Here is a 14,903-nt window from a genome sequence, read left to right as displayed (position 1 = left end):
GTGCCAAAGGTATTAGCACACAAACCTCTCTTCCTATAGTAACTGTGAAATAACTATAACTACACTGTATTTGTGTGTGTGTGTAGGTGGGTAGATTGGGCTGTGTGAGAGCCCCCCTAAGATATGCATGGATTGTTCTAGTGTGCAACAATGCCTATTATACGTGCAGCATTGATTGACATGTGCGGACCGTCTCTAATATATGCACACAATAGATTGGCTAGTTTGGAATGAAAGAAAAAACGCACTTGGAGAAGCCCACCGAAGTCCGACCAGAGCTTCACTGTCTGTACTGTTGGAGCCTGTATGCTACATTTATTTTAATGTTCTCATTCTTCTATACAATTTTCCATAGTTTATTAAGCAGGGGATAGAACGCATGATTAAACTGAAATCCCAGATAGCCACTAATAAAGAATGTGCCTAGCTCAGTGGCCTAGCAAGGGGGAAGGGGGGGGGGGGGAGCGGTCCGCCCCGGGCAGCACGAGTTTTGGAGGGCAGCGGCCTCCCCTTATGTTCTAATTTGCAGCCAAAGCAGGGCGGCAAACCCACAAATCGCCAGCACCCCACCCCCGCTCTTACATGCAGCCGGCAAACGCAGGGCCCACCTCGGGCGGCCAGAGGTCTAGCTACGCCGCGATGAATGTGCGAAGCCCTTGAAGGTGATGCAATGGGGTAAGAGACAGCTGGCATCACTAAATCTGGGGGGTTTCACTTCCCTCTGCCAACTTCAAAATGAGGCTTGGTTTACTTGAACAGCAAAGCTAAATGTACAACAACACTGAAATGCAAAATGGCAGTATGTTCATTTTAAATGTATAATTAATGATACAAAGGCTTGGATAATACTTTTTTTTCCTACTGTTTTTATTAATTTTGATGTACCAACAGTACAGAGGCCTACAGGCATAATACAAGTAATTGGCGGGAAGGCAAGCAGACATGAACAAATACGAGCAGCACAAAAACTGAGTAGTTGCAAGAAACGACAACGTGTGAAAAACATGGGAAATGAAAGCACTTGACCATTTGTGTAAAGCAGTGGAACAGTACAATCATATGTGCCATTGGTTACAACCAAGGAACAAACATGACAAGCATTGGCCACGCGGCCACGGCCGCCAAAGTGAGGTTACGATTCTACAAAAGCTTTAAAATAAAAAAAGCATTAAAATACACAAGCTTTGGCCACGCGGCCGCGAAAGTGAAAGTGATTGCGATTGCGATCGCGTGCTGCGCAGGAACGACACATGGCTCTGCGCGCGTGCACGTTCACGTGCACTGAAGCTTTAGGCCACGGCAGCACTTTGAAAAGCCCGTATACAAAATGTTTTGGCCAGACCAGCGCATGCGCTGGATCAGGCGAGACCTAATGAGTATAGGTATATTTTAACATGTTTGTCTCTAAGGGGCCTCTACGTGTCAATGTTCTATCTTTTGTGGCTTTGTACTGCTTACCTTAATATGACACTTCACAAGTTATCTTTAATCATTGGGTTTATTGTCACGGGACAGGGCCACTCTGTTCTTGTTCAATATACTTAATAATGCAGTGTTACGGCATTTCTTTTTTCTTTCTTCCGTCTTACCTTCACTTTCTGTTAGAAATGTTACAAAATCAGAAAATATGAATGAGGCCCATATCGCCACATCATACACATATTAAGATATTCTCTTGGTTTCTAACACTTCATATAGTTTGAATAATGTTTTGGTAATCTCACTCAAGGGTTAAATGGTTGATTATGCCCATCAGTTGCACATTTCTCTCGTTACAGCTTGCCACATCCATAACCCGAACCACTGTATTAGTTTCAAATGAATCCACCAAGTATTTTTATGGCAGATGTGTTGGATTTAAATATTATATAAACAAGCCGTTTCCGCTTGTTCGATCTATCCTTTTCCATGATCTTATCCGGGATTTGTACTGTTATTGCTCTAGTAAAATAACACAGTAATCCACTAAACATAGTATTAATGCCAATGTATTTGTAAATCCGATATAATCCTTTTCATAAATTGAACACCATATGTAAAACTAACTCCCGCATCGAAAGCTGTTGTGGCCGCTCTCCCCAAGACTTACCTCAGACTTACCTCAGAAAGTTTAAAAAATGCCCGTCCTCTCGATCGGGTGTATGTTTATGCAAAGGGCGCCATCTTTGAGACCTACTATTTATGTCTCACTTCTCTTAGCGTTTCTGTTACGCAAGAATGTCCCAAACGGCTGATGTCTTCTAGTCAGTCACAAAATAATTCTTTAATTCTGCATCTATTAATTAATTATATAGAAATAATGGCCACACCGATATCGTTTAAGATTTTAAGTAAAAGACGGTCAGATTAATTCATAAAAAAATGATATACAATTTTCGTCATTACGTTTGCGTTACACAAGAATGTCACAAACAGCTGAATTCTTCTAGTCAGTCATGAGCTAAGGTTCTTAAGTTTGCAGCTAAGGCTTAATTAAGAAACATTTTGAAAAGTGACCACAAATATATATTTTACAGTTTGAATTAAAAGACAGTCGGAATAATTTATTACATTATTTATATATTATTTTGTCCCAGTACTTTGATATAATTTCGGAGTTCAATTAGTATGATCTAATGTCTATTCATAGCCTGCTATATAATGTGTCTGATCAGCAAAATCAAAAGATTCCTGTTTTATCCTCAAACTCTACAGGTAACCTGTTGTCCTTCACTGCATCCACGCTACTTGTTTTTTCTAAATGTTGTCACCTATGGTGGCCATTTTGGTGTCAGGCAGGCAGATAGTATCCGCAAATGGAATGAGATAAAAATAACCTCTACTTACAGACACAATATAATCACTGACCCAGATTCGTATAATATTTCTTAGAAACCACATGCTTAAAGGGATGTAAGTAACTTTATTATACGTATATTATTAACAGTTAGTATAGTAATATAGTTAGTCACTATTTAATTATTATCTTAACCGCTCCCATTCTTCTTGGTTGTTTAATCCATATTTCTATGTATCTAATTTGCTCATATAAAACTGTACTCCTTTCTTCTTCTTCTATTTGGTAATATCTCCACCCCTTGCTGTGCTCGTAATGTTCTCTAGTATGCACCAGCGTAAGTCACTCTCTTTGTGTGTATTTTGCAACCAATGTCCAGTTAAGGGTGCATTTTTCTTGCCTGTTCTTATGGCCGATCTATGTATATTTAATCTAATACTTATTTCCCTTTTGGTTTCTCCTACATATCCTTTATTGCATGGACACATGACTAAGTATACTACATTTTTCGTTTTACAATTCATCATGGTATTAAAATAATGTTTTACGCCATTATATTCTATACTGCTACCTGTCATTATGGTGTTACAGTTTCTGCAATTCCCACATGGGAAATTCCCTGTTATTTTCTTACCAGTTGTAAGACTTGTTTGTTGTTATGTATTTAGGTCTCTATATGTAAGGGACCAAATTATTCCAAATTGTTCTATTTCTTCTGTATGCAAATATGGGTTTTTGTATACTTTCCCTTCCTATCTCATTAATAAGGACCAATTCCTATTTATTACATTCTTAATCTTATTACTAATACATGAGAAATGTGTCACACAAACTAACCTCTGTTGATTGTCATGTGTTGTTCTAGTCATGGTCTCGAATAGACTCTCCCTATTACAATATTTGGCTCTCTTGTAAGCTTGTTTTTTTTTTTTGGCTAGCCTCTATTGGGAGTTTCTCTTTCAGTACTTCTACATGTGTTTCAAAATCTGTTTTATTCGTGCAGCTTTTCTTTACCGTAAGAATTGACCAAAGGGTAAATTGTCCCTCTGGCAATTCAGATGGTTACCAGTATAATGTAAAATGGTATTACAGTCTGAAGGTTTTGTAAAAAGTTCTAATTCTAATAACTTAAACGTAATATCTAGAAAATTACAATAAGATTGACTTCTCTTTGACTTAAACTTGAGGTTAGGGTCACCACAATTGCTCCACTCAATGAACCAATCCAGTTCTTCCTTAATAGAGGTTTGTATCTTATTTTAAAGAATACAATTCCCAAAGACCATCCTAAATAATTTGAGGAAGGTGATGGATCTTTCTCAACAGACCTATGGTAAAATGATCTATAACATATTGAAATGTGGGGGTCTATACTTGGCATTGAAAGTTAGGATTGATTGAAATAATAAGAAAGAATACATGTATTTTGACTAAAGAAAAAATACACATCAGTCCTCCCACCAAGATTTGTTTATATAGCTTCATTAAGATGACCAAATGTGGGTTAATTGATATGGACATTAGCAGTGTGTAACGTAATTATTTAATAGAAGATGTGTGAATATAGAGTAGATTGATTAGCCAGTTACCCATAAAACACTGAACTTGTTGATGTAAACATGCCTATTGGAATGTAATTGTGTATTTTTTGTATTTTTAGATCAACTTCTGTTGTAAATATCTTGTCCTGAAGAAGGATGTGTCCATCAAGTTTTATCCACCGAAACGCGGCGTTGACAATTTTGTGTATAACAGATGAGAGAATTTTATGACATTGGTATTAACTCATTTTAGGTTTTGGTGGGTGGTTGAGCAAGTTTGCTCTTCTTTAAGTTTGGATGGGGGCTGCTTTTGCGAAGTTAGGTGCTGTTCTGGGGGGGCGGGGGCCGAGAGTAGTTGGGGGGGCTCGAGGCGGGGGAGGTGGAGGGGGGTCAATAGTTTTCTTTTTCGGGGAGGGGTGGGACAGTGTCACCGAGCGCGACTGGACATGGAAGGGTGTTACATTCTGGCCCCTGACGTGGGACTATGGCTAATGCTGGCATGGTGAAATGTGTGACATGGAATGTGCGGGGACTCCACACCATGGCGAGGAGACATAAGGTTCACGCTTATCTAGTGCGTAGGGGAGTTCAGATTGCGCTCCTACAGGAGGCGCACTTAACGAAGCAAGAGGGCATTGCGCTGCAGCGTAGGTGGAGAGGGCAGTTATTTAACACCATGTACTCCGCCTTTGCGAGGGGCACTCTGATTTGGGTACGAGCGGGGACCCCCTTCCAAGTAGTTAGGCACAGAATAGATCCGCAGGGTAGATTTGTGGCTATTGAGGGCAAACTCAGGGGCCGGGACATAGTGCTCTGCAGTGTATACGCACCTAATATAGACCAGGGGCCCTACCTCACGAAACTTTCAGGCGCACTGGCCCGGTACCTGACAGGTCCTGTCCTGCTGGGAGGGGACTTTAACTCAATAGCGGACCCTACACTGGACAGGTCCCATCCACCATTGGGGACGTCCCCGGTACATCGGCTAGCGAAGCGCAGGCTTGAGTGGCAGGGGAGGTGGGGTCTGGAAGATGCCTGGAGGGCGCAACACCCCACGGAGAGGGATTACTCATATTACTCGGTGCTACACGATCTACACGTTAGACTAGATGCCTTTTTGTGCTCCCCGGCCGTGCTTCAATCAGTGGCGCACACAGAGTATTTAAATCGCACGTTGTCTGACCACAACCCTTTATTATTGACGCTAGATTGGATGACCGAGGTTTCGAGGGTACCAATGTGGCAGCTGCGGCCTGACACACTGGATGACCCACCATACCGGGAAGCACTGGGAGAGAGGATAACGCAATACTTTACCGAGAATGGCGGATCCACGGCGACCAGAGCAATGGAGCGGGACGCTTTCAAGATAGTGGTTAGGGGACATTATATAGGGAAGTATGCCGGGGTGCGCAGGACCCTGTTGGAGGATTTGGACAAGGCGGAGGGGAGGCTACGGGGTGACGCGGCCTGATCACCCCGAGCTTCAGGAGGCGGTTTGCGAGGCTAGGGAGGCGGTGGCGGTTGAAGTGGAGAGGCTCCGCAGCTTCGACTACAAAAACTACTTGGTGAGAGCACACGCGGAGGGGGACAAAGCGGGAACGCTGCTGGCTTGGCTGGCTAACCCCACTAGACGTAGCCAACCGATCTTGGCCATAGAGAGGGGGGGAAGCGGCATGGTCACAGCCCAGATGGACATACTGGAGAGTTTCCGCTCGTACAATGGTACACTCTACAAGAGCGCGCTGGAGGGGCTGGAGGGGGACATCGACGCTTTTTTTGAGGGGCTGCAGCTGCCACAAATTGACCGGGAAGAAGCGGAGGCCTTAGGCCGAGATATAGGCCTAGAGGAAATCAAAGGGGCGGTGAAACGGATGGCGCAGAACAAAACGCCGGGCCTGGACGGCTTGCCCATAGAATTTTACGGTAGATACTTAGATCAACTGGCCCGAGGCTCCAGGAGGTGTACAAAGAGGCCAAGAATAGAGGTAGACTGCCTCAATCCATGTGCGAGGCATTGATGATCCCACTACTGAAGCCGGGACGGGAGAGTACTGACCTGGCTTCGTACAGGCCGCTGTCAATGCTGACGACGGACTATAAAATCCAGCACCATCTTGGCGACCAGACTGCTGCAGCACATGCCCAGACTGGTTCATAGCGACCAGTCGGGGTTCATCCCTGCGAGGAACACCACCGCTAACATCCTCCGACTAATCCGATTGCTGGGGGACCCGCAGGCGGGAGTTCACGCGCCACTCGTCTTGTCAATCGATATAGAAAAGGCATTCGATAGCCTAGAATGGGACTATCTATACAGCGCCATGACACGTTTTGGCCTTGGGGATGGATACATAGGTTGGACAAAGGTCCTATATGCATCAGCGGTGGCGAGGGTGCGGGTAGGATCCCTTATATCGGACAGGTACCAAGTGTGTCGAGGCACCAGACAGGGGTGCTCGCTTTCTCCGCTGCTGTTTGCGCTGGCAATAGAGCCCCTCGCGGCGGAGGCCAGAACAGGCCATTACTACAGGGGGTTGACCTACAGAGGGACCCCGCAACTTATCTCCCTGTACGCAGATGATCTGCTTTTGTTCTTGGAGGACGCCACAGACGCGCTAACCGGGGCAGAGAGACTTCTCGTGAAATTTGGCAGGATATCTGGGTTGCAAGTAAATTCGTCCAAGACCTGTTTGTTCCCACTGCGCCGGGGCGAACCGAGACCTGACATCTGACCGCTGCTCAATTGGGAGCCTCGTTGCCTTAAATACTTGGGGGTATATATTTACCATTCTGCGGCGGATATGCTGGAGGGTAACGTGGGACGCTGCATAAGAGCACTGAAGGGCAGTATGTCCTTTTGGGCCACACTCCCGCTTTCGGTGACAGGCCGAATCTCATTAGTAAAAATGATAGCTTTGCCGCGTCTCCTATATTACTTCCGCACGCTACCGGTGTGGATACCGGGCTCTGTTTTTCGGCAGCTGCGATCACTCTTAATCTCTTTCCTCTGGGGCACGGGAAGGCGCAGAGTTGCGATGGCGACTCTGACCCGGCCTAAGGACGAAGGGGGCCTAGCGGTCCCAGACTCGAGCTTTACTATCTGGCGGCGCAGCTGCAGATTTTCACACAGGAGGTGGCCAGGGTATACCGGGACCGGAGCAGGACAGGGAGAGAGGCACCCCCCGGCATGTGCTGGCGTATATCACGCTGCAGCAGAGGCTGGTCATCGGCGACTTGTCAATGGAGGAACAAACGTTCAGGCAATGCTGGAACCGATCGCAGCGTCGCGCGGGAGTGCGGTGCCCGTATGCGCCGGAGATCCCGCTGGGTTTGGTGACGGCGCTCCCGCACGGGGGGGGGATTGGTCGGGATTGCAGGCGTGGGAGGAGGCGGGCCTACAAATGTTGGGCGACTTATATGAGGAGGGAGCGTTGCTCCCTTACCAAACCCTGCAGGAGCGGTTTGATCTTCCGAGGGGAGACTATCTGATGCACGCGGCAGTGACAGGAGCGATACAGGAGCTCTGGGGAGTAGGGCTCATCGAGCCCACCACATCTGCGGCTTGCCAATACACCATGATGTCTGCTGGCACCTACAGAGCAGTGGCTTGTCTGTACTCTAGAGTGCTGCGCGAAACCTTACAACCGCTGACGGCGCTGAAGGCGAAATGGGAACTGGACTTGCAAACCGAGATCCCAGATACTACGTGGGCGGGTATAGTAAGAAGAGCCAGGAAGAGCACACGAAACGCACGCTTCCAGTTGATACACTTTTACATCCTCCACAGGGCCTACCTCACACCAGGTAAACTTGGCAAATATTTCGGAGCGGACGATGCGGCGTGCCCTAGATGCGGCGCTATAGGTGCAGAGCTGGGACACATGCTTTGGGACTGCCCTCACCTGCGAGAATATTGGAGGGAAGTGGGCGAGACACTGGCTGAAGCGAAGGACAGAGACTTACAGTATGATAAGGCGGTCTGTGTCCTACACTGGTTCCCCCACACACCCAAAAACAAGACCACAAGTAAATTCATAGACATGGGCCTCCTCCTGGCAAAACGGGAGGTGACGAGACTCTGGAAGTCGAAGGTGGGTCCCACACATAGGAGGTGGTTTAAGGAATTGCAGAAATGGGCGGCGAGTGAAAGTACGCTCAGATATCAACTGGCGAGTCGTAGGGCTGATGATAGGGCGCTAGAGACGGCCACGGAGTGGGAAATGTTAGTGCAGGCCCTGCGCAACAGCGCGGTTGAGGAGGAAGTGGAGCCCTCTGATCCTGATGATGGTCCCCAGACAGTTCCACCCACACAGACACAGTAGATAGGCATTTATTTCTGATACGTACCCAAGACCACATGTCATGGCCGAGACCAGTTGTAGGCGAGGGCACTGGCGGGTGGGGTGGGAGGGAGACAGAGGGGATAGGCCTGGGGAGGGGAAATGGTTGGGTGGGGGAGAAGGGGGGGTGAAAATTTAAAAGCGGAATATAGGCATCCCATACTGAGATGAACAACTGTACGGGGGGCACAGGGTTAAGTATCAGGACCTACATGTTATCGCTGCCCGGCCTCTGGGATGTGGGCTTTCAAGCTGTGTATGGGAGCCTTAGGGCCAGAAAAGAACGCGGCACTGGCATTTGCGGTGCAGGATCCTTATGTATGTGAGCTGACTATCCTATTGTTCTGCAATAAAAACGGTTTAAAAAAAAAAAATTGGTATTAACTTATTTTATGATGTGTATAATTTTTATGAATGATGAAGTTTATCTAAGATGACTCCATGTATGAAGTATAATTTATTTGTTCTATGACAAGAATTACAGTAAGAACAGTTTGTACTAGAAAATATTTTTAAGAAATGAGACATCTTTATATACAACTGTGTTCAGTGTTTAGACAGATTGTGTGTTGGGATACATGAAGATCTAACTAACTTATTTTATTGATAGCTAGAGTAATTGACATAAAAGGGACTCCTTCTTGTTTTTAGGTCGAGGACCGTCCGGTCTGCCGAAGGCAGAACCGGAAGTCGGAGATTTAATGTTTCTGAGAGTGGCTCTTTAGCCCGCCTCACTTTTTGCCTCTCCTCCATTGGCTGGCTTCCTAAACGGAGGCCAGCCATTGGAGGAGAGAGCCGTCCCTCCAAATAGGCTCCGTCTTTTTCAGATTTGGGGGCGTGTTCCGTGCTGTTCTTTCCACTTTTTAGCCACACCCTTTTTCGAACAGCAGCAACACGCCCCCGAATCCGAAAAAATTTCGAAGCTTCCATCCGCCATTTTTTCGCAATCACGCGACGCGCCGCGGCACCAGCAGCAAACAGCTCTGGGATCGTGCACAACCGGGAGCCCCGTGAGCTCCCCCAGAGAAACTATGACTGTCGCTGCCATCACGACCTAAGAACAGCGAGGAGCGACCATCAGCAGACGGCACTGACCCTGCCGGGGCAGGGAAGGTCGGGGCAGAATGGACGGAGGCCCATGGTTGAGAGAGGCTGGCATAACCCCCAGCTCCCCAGGCAGCGTTTGGAGAAAAAGAGCCTCTCAGCAGCCGGTGCCGACCGCAGTGGCAAGGTACGGGCGCAAGAAGTAGGAGTGGCGGCACTGCATACTGGCCGCTTTCTGCTAGATCTGTGTTGGATTTCAATCAACACGAGAGCATACCGCGGTCCTGTGGGCCCGGCCCTTAGAATAATAATCTCGCCCCGTCTTTCTTAGCACTAGAGTTAGGGGCAAGGTATTTAAACGACCCAAATGTATATAACCGCTGCTGCAGAGCGTACCGCGGTCCAACGGGCCCGGTCCTTAGAATAAGTCTTGCCCCGTCTTTCTTAGCACTAGAGATAGGTGCGAGGTATTCAAACGATCCAGTGTATATAGTCGCTACTGCAGTTTTCTCGAGCACAAGTAGAGGGGTAGCAGAATGGTGCCATTGCAGGCTTGCGATAAAACACTCAGCACCTCCATGTGTTTGAGATTGCAGTGGGTTTAAAAAAAAAAAAAAGAAAGTTCTCGGAATTGTTTTGGGCACGCAGTAGGTGACATTCACCAGCGCCTCTTGGAGGGGATGTGCGGGAATCCCTGCGATGGGATATGCGGACAGGCCTGAGGGAAGGCACCGCGCGCACGTTGGTCACCTCTGACCACACCAGTAATTTAACAGCAAATTGTACCGCGGCCCAGTGGGCTCGGCTGTGCTAATAATTGTTTGGCCCCGACGGGCTTAGCACTTTAAAAAGATATATATATTTGCAGAGGTTCAAGGCAACCCACGGAAGCGCCACATACTAGATACAGGAAGGGGGCGGAAAACAAGCCTCCTCTGCTGCTTTATATTATATATATATATATATATATGTTTTCAAAATATCAGCGGAGTGTACAACAGTTCGGCGGCCCGGCCGTTATGATAATTGTCCGCTCCGTCTGACGGTTCAAATGTGGTCCGTCGGCTTAAACTGCCGACTTTGGTGCAGGAAACCAGGGTTCGAGCCTTGAGGTCGCGTCCACATTCTGTGATAGTGGGCAAATCACTTATTCTCCCCGTGCCTGAATGTGTAATGTAAATACGGTGCTCATGTAAAGCGCTCCAATACCTTCGGGTCGAGTTCGCGCTATATAAATATACAACAACGTAATTGCGATAAAACACTTTAACGTGCAGCCAGAGCTTGCAGGGGCACTTGGGTACTGATTGCTTGCAATTCTTTTCCTTTGACTTTATGGATACTCATCTATCAGTCAACAGCACCGTTGGGATGGGATGTGCGGGAACCCTTAAGCCGGGCAAGGCACTGTGGCAATGCACCACTAGCGCCGGCCATAAGGGCACCCTAGGCGCAAGTACTGAAGCACGATCCTGTCGGCAGGGAACGTATCATTGCGGGGTAAACAAGCCGACCGGCGCGTGGGTGATACTTTAGAACGGCGAGAAAGTGGCATATAGGGCGCCAATGCCGATGCGATAAGAAAAATAAAGACATGTTGTTTGTTTGTTCAAAAAGAACAGGTCTGTGTGATGTAACTGGTGCCCAAGTGAAGCGCTCTGTGTGTGCGATATACAAGCCTGAAACATGAGCTCCCTTGGAGTTGAATTCTCGGTGAGGTATATCTGTAGCAGTGACAGGCTGTACTTTCCAGACAAAATGGACCGGTGGAAGGTGTCAGCAGGGGCCGGATTAACCTTCCTCAAATGGCACAAGTTTCTATTTATTTAAGCATTGATATAGCGCGGATTTTCCCCGAAGTTGGCAGTGCGCTGTACAATACCATTCTACCTGCGGGTGCCCCCGGAGCATGGTTTGGGGAAAGTAAATAATTGGGCTGTACTGGGCAGCCATTGGAGGAGAGAGCCGTCCCTCCAAATAGGCTCCGTCTTTTTCAGATTTGGGGGCGTGTTCCGTGCTGTTCTTTCCACTTTTTAGCCACGCCCTTTTTCGAACAGCAGGAACACGCCCTCGAATCCGAAAAAGTTTGGAAGCTTCCATCCGCCATTTTTTAGCAATCACGCGAAGCTCCGAGGGCGTTGCGGGCGGCGCCGGGCTCGGGAATCCTGTGCACAGCTCCCAGGTGCAGCCTGCTCCATGCCCGGCTGCCCTGTGCGCATCACAGACCGACAGCCTCCTCCCGAGGATCCCGGTGGCTGCGCTCCACCCTCAGCCCGGCCGCTATCTTCCAGTGCCGTCCGCGCCGCGGCACCAGCAGCAAACAGCTCTGGGATCGTGCACAACCGGGAGCCCCGTGAGCTCCCCAGAGAAACTATGACTGTCGGAGACAGCCGAAAGAGCATGGAAGAGCCGAAGATCCGGGCCACAGAAACACCTGAAGCTCTTCGGCTAACCTCGGAATGGAGGGAGAGGCGCAAGTACGATGCAAGAGGGGCTCTGGAGGATGACATACAAGCTACTACTTATCACTCACCCAAGGCATCTGTGAACTGAGACTTTCACAAATCCCTGTCACATACAGTTTGCGGCTGTAACTGTTTCTGAGCAAGTCTAGTGGGTTTTGTTTAAATATTACTTAATGTTTCTTCTTTCGCTCCGTGTATCAAATATGAAGAAAAAAAAAAAAATCGATAAGACTTCTTGACGTGCCATTCCAACTCATACATTTATGTTTTTAAGAAACTAGTGTCACGCGCTGTGCAGTGTGGTACAGAAACGTATTCGGGCACGCAGTTGCCTTCTGGCATATCTTTAGCCTTTAGAGTACAAGGAAAATCCTGTGTTGAGAGACGAGAGTTGGAATAGTAATGGATAAAGCAGGACGCAGGAATGCAAATGCTGTGATGATAAACTACTCAAGTGAATGCAGGCTCGTGCATTTGATTATCCCTGCCTTTCAGTAAAATGGCGCTCGTTGCATGTATATACTAGGTAGGGATGACTCAACAGATAGAATCTCTCCTTAAAGACGCCGACTGAACCAGTAAGCTTGGTTTGCCTTGCTTTAACTAAATAAAAGATACCGACAAGACATACACACGTGATACCCAAGCATGGTGTAAGGAGGAAGGGCTACAGACTTCTGCATTTACATAATTTTCTATTAAACTTCTACCTAAAGTAAGAAGCACCACAGAATTCTCAACAATTCTTTGCATAGGGATTTAGGGCCATATGTAGGAAGCCAAATACCGGTCGGTAACGGCCGATTTTCGGTAATTATCCCGTTACCGATCGGTATTTTGGCATTTGCTATGTAGGGGGCATATTTCAGGATTCAGTAATTTACCGAATCGGTAATTTTACCGATTCGGTAAATACCGAATCCTGAAATGAGATGTAGGTAACACTCTAATGAGTGTTGTGAGGGAATTGAAATTCGGTATTTAACACCAAATATAGGTTGGTGTTAAATAACGAATACATTGCAAAAAGCAATATTTTGCTGAAAAAAGAGTGCCATGTGGCAGACATACATGCCCTCAGGGCATGTATGTCCGCCACATGTGCACACATGCACGAATCAGGGGTGCAACAGGGTGTCAATGTGACACCCTGCCACCCTTGAATGTGCTCCCCCCATTACCGAATCGGTATTTACTGATTCGGTAATGAGGCATACCTTCCCATTGATTCCTATGGGCCTCCAGGCCCATAGGAATCAATGGGAAGGTATGCCTCATTACCGAATCGGTAAATACCGATTCGGTAATTACCGAATTTCTCAGATTCGGTAATATTTACCGAATGATTACCTACATACAAGTTACCACTTCTTAAATACCGAATCGGTAAAGTTCGGTATTTAAGAAGTGGTAAATTGTATGCTACCTACATATGGCCCCCAGTGAGTAATATTTTACATATCCTATTTATCCTCGAAGCCGGAAGTTTCTAACAGAATGAAAGCATTTCAATGCACAACTCGTAAACACGGGCAATGGTAATGTTATTTAGACTGAAATGAGGCATCACAAACGTAAATTCATACAGATTTTGATGCAACAGCACATGCCATGCAACGAGTAACCATTCCAACTGTTGCCTCGAAGATTCCTCGGGAGCGGTTCGATGCCAAAAGGGGTCCCTCTCTCGACAGCCCCAACCCTGATTGCTGTTAAAGCACAGGAGAGCGGGATGGTCAAGCGGGGGAAGGAAAGGATGGGAACAGCTGGGAGGGAGATCTGAAAAGGAAAAGACACTACAACATTAGCCTCCTGGCCCTTAATGGAGGTAACTTCAGCCTGTGAGGGTATTGTATCTAACACACCTGTAAATCAAATAAACTCGTGTTCTCCAGGTGTAATCATCCTGGACTTCACACAATCAATAATAGGTTCTGTATGTCACTATGGTTTCTATGGAGAAAAGGAAACCTGGTAAGTACATGCACCCTTCACAATCCACCATGCACCAACTCCCAGCCGCGCCCGGAACTCATACACACCAGAGTCAATGCCTTGCTTCTCGTCACAGGGGAAGAGCAGACTGCCGCCTCTTAAACCCCCTGTTAAAGCATACAAGGAAAGGTGAGTTAAAATACGTCTTTCAACTCCGTAAGTATCGCTGGTCACAGGTTAATGCCTCAATAGGGGTACTGGTTTCCTAATCACCTAACCCCCTCAAGACTTGCTGTGGCATGACAATGTTACCGGTGCTCAGCTCACCAGAATACAAACAACGCCTGTAGCGTCTGATTTTGCGAAGAGCAACACGTTCTCCGCGTTAATGTCACGAGAGCCGGTCGGCTCACAAGGTTCACGGTGGTGCAGGTGCACCCTTACCCTACACGGGTGGTTCTGTAGATCGGGTAATCGACTACTGCTTAGAAGTCCTCGGCTGCATCCAGGAATAACCAGCAGCGAAGGAAACGCCAAGCGGCGTTTTAAACAGGAGCCGCTTCCGGGTTACGCCCACGGGAGCGGCGTCAGTAACGGCGAGCTGGGACACCTGGGAACTGTAGTCCCGCTGCCTGGCGTATGGTCTGTCCGTCTCTGTTATAGTTTTCGAGTTGCCCCCACCACTCGGTCAGCCATCCCCAAAGGGCCTTTGCTTTGATTTCTTGCCGTATGCCCCCGCCACCTCTCCGCAAGGTCGGAGGTGTACATGGTACGCACGATGTTCGGGGGGGGAGGAGCA

The sequence above is a fragment of the Triturus cristatus genome, chromosome 2_1 (genome assembly GCF_964204655.1).
Source record: "Triturus cristatus chromosome 2_1, aTriCri1.1, whole genome shotgun sequence".
NCBI lineage: Eukaryota > Metazoa > Chordata > Amphibia > Caudata > Salamandridae > Triturus > Triturus cristatus.
This window is presented reverse-complemented; position numbering follows the sequence as displayed.